The following is a 6,610-nucleotide window of genomic DNA, read 5'->3' as shown; positions in this document are numbered from 1 at the left end:
ATGTCGCCGGGTTCGGAACCGGAAGACGGCAAGAAGCAGGCCGTTGAAAAAGTACTGTTCGCCCGACGCGCGCGGTGGGGCCCGGGAGTCGGCAACACTAGTGGTCCACGTGCGCGGGACCAAGTAGTTGCAGGCTGTAGCTAGTCAGCCAGTAGCTGCTACTAGTAGCCGCTGTACCAATCGTGTGCTCCTGCTCCCCTCCAAGCCGGCGCCTCGAGGCGGGGCCCACGGGACGGTAGCAGACGGGGCCAGGAAGGAAGCCGAGCGGAAAGCCGAAGGGAGCGAGCGGGGGCGGCCGGAGGCACGTGCCTGCGGTTCGCGTGGCACCGAAGGGGCGGGAGATTAGTCAAACACGTGAGTGGCGGCGGTCCCGTCAACGGTCAACACGTCCACGCCAGCTCGTAGGAGGAGAGAGAGCGGAAGGAAAAGGCTCCTCGTCTCCTTGGCTGCGCTGCGACGACAGCGAGACGGGATCGCTCTGGCTGGCTGGCTGGCGTCTCGTCTCCGGAGAGAAGAGAAGCTTCTGAAGTCGCGGCCGCGGAGTCGCAATCCGCGGACAGCAGAAACGAATTGAAGCAGACGGATCCCGGGGAGGGGGAGGGGCTCGAGTCGAGTGCTCGCTCCACGAGGTGGACTGGAACGCATTGTTTTCTCTCCTGCTGCTGAAGCTGAACTTGACCGGATTACAGGCCCGTGCTGCATGCGTGCGTGCCCTTTAGTAGTCTGCAGCGCCAGCTAGCCAGAGAGGGATGCCCATGGATTTCGGGGGTGTTCGATTCGTTCTAAAATTCATATCACATCAAATATTTAGATACTAATAAAGAGTATTAAATATAGGTTAATTATAAAACCAATCACATAGGTAGAGGCTAATTTACGAGATAATTTTTTTAAACCTAATTAATTTATCATTAGCATATGTTTACTGTAGCATCACGTTGTCAAATCATGAACTAATTAGGTTTAAAAGATTCGTCTCGTAAATTAATCGCAAGTTGTGCAATTAGTTTCGTAATTAGTCTATATTTAATACTCTATGTATGTGTCCAAATATTCGATATGACAGGAATTTTAGGAGGGACTACATTAACCAAACAGGGCCTTCATCGCAAGTTTAATTATTAGCAGGAGTATATGGGAGCTTGGAGGTCCATTGACAGGGACATGGCTAAGGTACAATAAGAGCGAGTATAATAAGAGGATGTAAGTAAGTTATATGCTGATGTGGAGGAGAGAGAAGGAGAAAGAAGAGAAGCGGGCTATAAGGCCAGTCTCAATGGAGTTTCATGGGGGGTTTCATGCACAATTAATAAGGTGCCACGTCAGTTTTTGCATGAAACTGGGAGGAGAGAGAAGAGATTCGTTTCATGGCCATGAAACTTATCCGCACTGTTTCCAAAACTTTGGAAACGCCGTGAAACCTGCATTGAGGCCCTTCCTTCGTTTCATCGCGACTTTTCTTCTCCGGGACCACGCGGGGAAGAGAGGGATGATAGGGATAGGTGGGACCCGTAAATAGTAAAATAAGGGATGAAACCGTGCCATGAAACTTTGCACTGTGGGAGAGACCCGTTTCATATCAAAGTTTTACGTGTTGGAAACTGGGAGGTGAAACTCTCCATTGAGACTGGCCTAAGCTACCATCTTATTCACAAGAACCAAGAAGTTCTTTGAGATAGACAAGTGGGCTATAGCCGGTTAACTAGTATACGAGTGGACTACTAGATTGACTATAAGTTTTTCATATAGTCAGCAACCAGCTGTATTATTAGCCTTGCTCTAAGGGATGTAGTTTTCATGCTATGTCTTGCATCATAATAGTCTGACTAAGTCACCTCGTTTATCACTGAAAAATAGTGTTGTTAAATCTGGGCACGTTAATCACAGAAAAAATAGCCTGGCTATGGCATGTCGTTTATCATTGAAATAGTAGTGTTGTTAAATCTTCAAATACAAAAAAGAAGAAGAAGAATACAAGCACCTGATCAAGATGTGAACTTAAATTCAAATGCATCCTGGCCAACTAAGACTACACTCATTTCGTGTGTTTAAGTTGATAATGAGTCAATAAAACTTATTTAAGCACACATTTGCTTCAAGGGATTACCTTTATGTAGGTGCTTAATGGTGTACTAACAATATTCAGCCTATTCGGTTGGTCGGTTCATATTGTTGCTGGTTCGTGAAGAAGTACTGCTGGCTGGTTTGTGTGAGAGAAATATTGTTCTGACTGATCGTTTACGACAAGCCACAGCCAAACGAACAGCCTGATTATTCTACCATTTTACGTATTCATGTTTAATCCTCGAGTATTGTTTTGCATACCCCATCGGACCGTGCTTGTATTTCTTGACTTTTGCTCATAAAATGCTTTTGAGAGGGCGCGGGATTTTTTTTTTTGGGAACAGAAGCTTCATTACTCAAGAGAGTTCATTACAATCATATTGCAGGCAAGGCTGCAGGAAGCTAGGAGGGGAAGCCCAAACATGAGAATCTAGAGAAGAAAAAGCGAAACGGGCACAAGAATGTGCTACAGAATTTACCTCTCGCCGTACATGATGCATCGCGAAGGAAGTGAAAGCAGAAGCTGTCCTCAATCTCATTCAAGATTGCTACTATTTCAGACCTTTGTTTGGTTCTATTCTTCCATAGTGACACCAACTCTTGAGCATCGGTCTCCGCTACGATGTGTTCCATGGTTCTTCCGGGTATCCAGCCGCAAGCCATCCCGGAGTGGCTCCGCTTCAGCTTTCAGACCTGAGCCCACAGGACCCAACCACCGAGCCGACGCCGCACGCATGGTCCCGCCGCTGTCTCGGACCACAGCACCGGCTGCGCCTGTACTTCGATCCTACAGGTCAGCACCATCGGAGTTGATCTTCAGCACACCCTGAGCCGGGGGCACTATCTTGCTGTTCGCGTTCCTGAGTTTCCACTGACAAGCATCTGTCGATAAGTGGATGCAAGACTCCAGCGCCCAATTGATCGCCAGGCGGTGGATCAATGGGTGCTTTCCCATGGCGTCTGTCATTTCTGCTACACCAAAGTGAGGATTACTCCACGATCAGCTTCCGGGCAGCAGACATTATCTAGGAGGTCGCATGCCCAGGTCTCCGGGTGGAGGCGCGGAAGCTTGACCCATGTTAGTGATTTCAGCCTATCCCAAAAACTGATTGCAAAGGTGCACTGAGTTAGCGCATGGTAAGTGGATTCCTCACCATTCCCGCAGAAGTAGCACGTTCCACAGTTCTAGGAGGGCGCGGGATCGATAAATTAGGTTTCGTAATATCCCCACTCGTCTTTTCCACAGTTCTCAGTTTTGGAGTTTTCATTTTTTTTTTCCAATTCTCTGTAGCAAGCGCTACTCCTCTATTTCACCTGGCGGTCAACGCGCGCAGCTCCGACGCTCGACCTGGTCGGCCCTCGGGTCAAAGGTGGACAGGGCAGGCGCCGGAACGCAAGGTTCGGTCCAGATCGGTTGGGCCGAGCCCGACCTCGATTGCCACATCTGTGCCACACGCACGTCTGTGTGCCGTGGCGCCGGCGCTCGCGTGATGTCGGCCCTGACATGCACCCTCCGCATGAATCCAGGGGCGAACATCTGATGCGCGCGATCACGTTCGTGTATTCCGGCTTTCCACGTGCGCGCACGTGCATTCGCCGTATGATCATGGCCTCTTCTCCTTGTTCTAAACCGATTCTCTTGTTTTCGTCTATTAATTTGTTAACCCCTGGTCGGGGAGAGCTCGAGGATGCGGCCGGAGAGCGCGCTGACTAGCGCCGCCTTGAACCCGGGAATCCCGGTCAGGGTCACCGCCATGTGCTCCGCGAGGTTCTTCCTCGCAGCCTCCGACGACGGCCCCGTCGTCGCCGCCTCTTGCTTCTGCTTCTGCTGCTGGTGCTGGTGCTGGTGCTGGTGCTGCAGCGGCAGTGGCGCCGCCGCCAGTCGTACGACGGCCTCGCCCGCCGCCGGCGCCGGCGCCGCCGTCGACCTCGCGGCCCTGCCTCCGTCGTGCTGCGGCGGCTGGGCCGTGGTTGTGCTCGCCCTCGTACGTGGCCACCAGGATGGTGCTGTCGTCCGCGCTGCGCTGCACCTTCTTCTTCACCGGGCACGACGGCGCGAAGGAGCACCGGAAGTAGGCGCGCGGGCACGGGTTGTCCTTGGTCACCTTCTGCCCGTACTTCCGCCATTGGTACCCGTCCTTCACCACCTGTTTTGTTTTGTTTAAAGCAGCACGAGTTAATTGACCGTAAATTCGGCGCTAAAACAGCGATGGTTAATTACGGAATTCCGATCCGTTACTTACGAGGCTGAGGTCAGAGGGGTCGGCGTGGACGTATCGCCGGGACACCTTGGGCTTGCACTCCTCCCGGACGGCGCGCCGGAAGGCGGCGGCGGTGACGCTGACGGCGGCCGACGTGCACTCCGTCTGCTCGTGGGCCGCGACGGCGGCTGCGAACGACGGCGACGGCGACGACGGCTTGCGGTTGTGGTGGTGTTGGGCGGTGTCGAGGCTGTCGCCGCTCCGGATGCGCTTCCTTGACGGCGAGGCCGCGGAGCCGCCCTCCGACGTGGTGGAGGACCCGCGGTTGGCGGCGGCGGCCACCATGTCGTTGACCTGGCCCTGCAGCTCCGTGTACTTGGCCACCACCGCCCGCAGCATCTCGCTGAGCCGCTTGTTCTCCTCGCCGACGCGCCGGAGCTCCACCTCCAGCGCCTCCACCTGTAATATAACCAGCCAGTTCCGATCCAGTGGCCAATCAGCAAAACTGCTCACGGCTGTACCAACGTTGGTAATCAAGCGATGGATCGAATGAATACCTCTCGGTCTTTCTTGACGGCCAAGAAGTTCTCCTCGACCAAGACCTTGGTCGTCTTCGCCGGAACCGTCGGCCTTGCCGTGGGAAGGCCGACGTTGAGGTCGAGGCTCAGGGAAGGCTGCTGCCCGACCCACGGGTCCATGTCCGGGTCCATGTCCGCCGCCGCCGTCGCCCCCACAAGAATCGTTAGCCCCTCGATCGCGTACGTCAAGAACAGCTCAGAGGCGCGCGCTAGCGGCTGGTACTGGAAGCCAAGGAAGGAGGAGAAGCTGCTGCGCTTGTGCATAGATGAGGGGGCATGGCTCCAGGAAGGCGAATATATAGGCGAGGCAGCTGAGGTGGAGGAGGCACATGTGCGTCAGTGCGTGCTGCAAGTTTGGTGGGAAGGCTGGCTGGGCGCTGGACTGAGTGGCTGGCTGGGCGGACAGCGACGGCTGGGGGACTTGGGAGACTAAGCATCTTGGTAGGCGTGCTTGTCCTGCGTCGTCGTCTTGGTCGATGTGATCTAGGGGTGCGTCGTGCGAGTTTTAATTAGTCGCTTAAATTAAACTAATCTCTTCTTCTGGGCTGCAGTGTGGTGGCGGGCGGGCGCCGGGCTGGATCATCAGGCCAGGGCAGGCCAGCGCTTGGAAAAAGGGCGAGGGAAAGGGTCGCCGGGGTCAAACGAAAAACACCAGTAGATTACAGAGGATTAGCTTGCATTTTGGGAGGATTAGCTTGTTGACTCCCGCACCCCTCTTGTTGGCTGGTCTCTGTCTAACCGTCTGCAGGATGTTTCATTAGCTGGGAACCAGCTCTAATCGATTAACTCCAAAAGGTTTTATGTTTCACTTATTTGGGGCTACATGTGCTGCAACTCGGTTTTACGCACGCAATTAGCCCGGCCGGTTCTTCAGGGTTTGGGTTAGAAAAGGAAAGAAGAGACCTCGCGGTGTGATGTTGGCACGAAATATTCATTGGACCTGGACCCGGCACGCCGGCAGAGGGACAGTCGGAGACTCCGGATTGACGACAAGGACGACACCACTCGGCAGCAGGCTGCTGCAGGCCGGACGGACCTGGCCGGCGCTGGGCCTGCTGGTTACCAAGAACAAGTTGGCTTGATCTCTTCGCGCGAAGGCAGCCAACTACTAGACGGCCGGAGGTCGAGCAGGAGTATGGAATGGGTAAAGTTGGGGAAACCACAGAGACTAGGTCGGACGTGTTGAACTTTTCCTGAAAAAGGGCCACGTTTCTTGAAGTTCAAAATCATATCAATGCTGGCCAGATTACTAAATATATGTACATAAAGCACGTTTTCTTGAATTTATTAAGCCTAATTAATTCATCATTAACACAAATGTACTGTAGCACCATATTGTCAAATTATGGACTAATTAGGCTTAAAAGATTCGTCTCGTAAATTAGTCGCAGAATGTGTAATTAGTTATTTTTAGTCTATATTTAACATTCAATGTATATGGCCAAACATTCGATGGGATATCGTGTAAATTTTTGGAGGAGAAACTAATCAAGGCCTACGTCGGACGTGTTGATCTTTTCATGAAAAAGGGTCACGTTTTCAAGTTCAAGATCATATATCAATGCATGCAGGCCCAGATTTTAAGACAAATACTAGTAGGTCTTGAAATTATCCACAAGAAAAGGTATTAGTATCCGAGTACGGGATCCCATGATGTTGAAAACAGAGGACTGGATTGGCCCGAGCAAATTCCGCTTTTGACAAGAGCAAAACGGCATCAAAGGCACGTAATAAAAGGAAGGCACAACTGACTGTCATGTTCTTCTC

At 52.5% G+C, this 6,610-nt stretch overlaps 1 pseudogene; it reads right to left on the bottom strand.

Moving 5' to 3' along the window:
* Window positions 1–2,403: 2,403 nt before the first annotated feature.
* Window positions 2,404–5,088, bottom strand: LOC136520596 (WRKY transcription factor WRKY28-like; annotated as a pseudogene).
* Window positions 5,089–6,610: the final 1,522 nt, after the last annotated feature.

The sequence above is a fragment of the Miscanthus floridulus genome, chromosome 18 (assembly GCF_019320115.1).
Source record: "Miscanthus floridulus cultivar M001 chromosome 18, ASM1932011v1, whole genome shotgun sequence".
Lineage (NCBI taxonomy): Eukaryota > Viridiplantae > Streptophyta > Magnoliopsida > Poales > Poaceae > Miscanthus > Miscanthus floridulus.
This window is presented reverse-complemented; position numbering and strand designations above follow the sequence as displayed.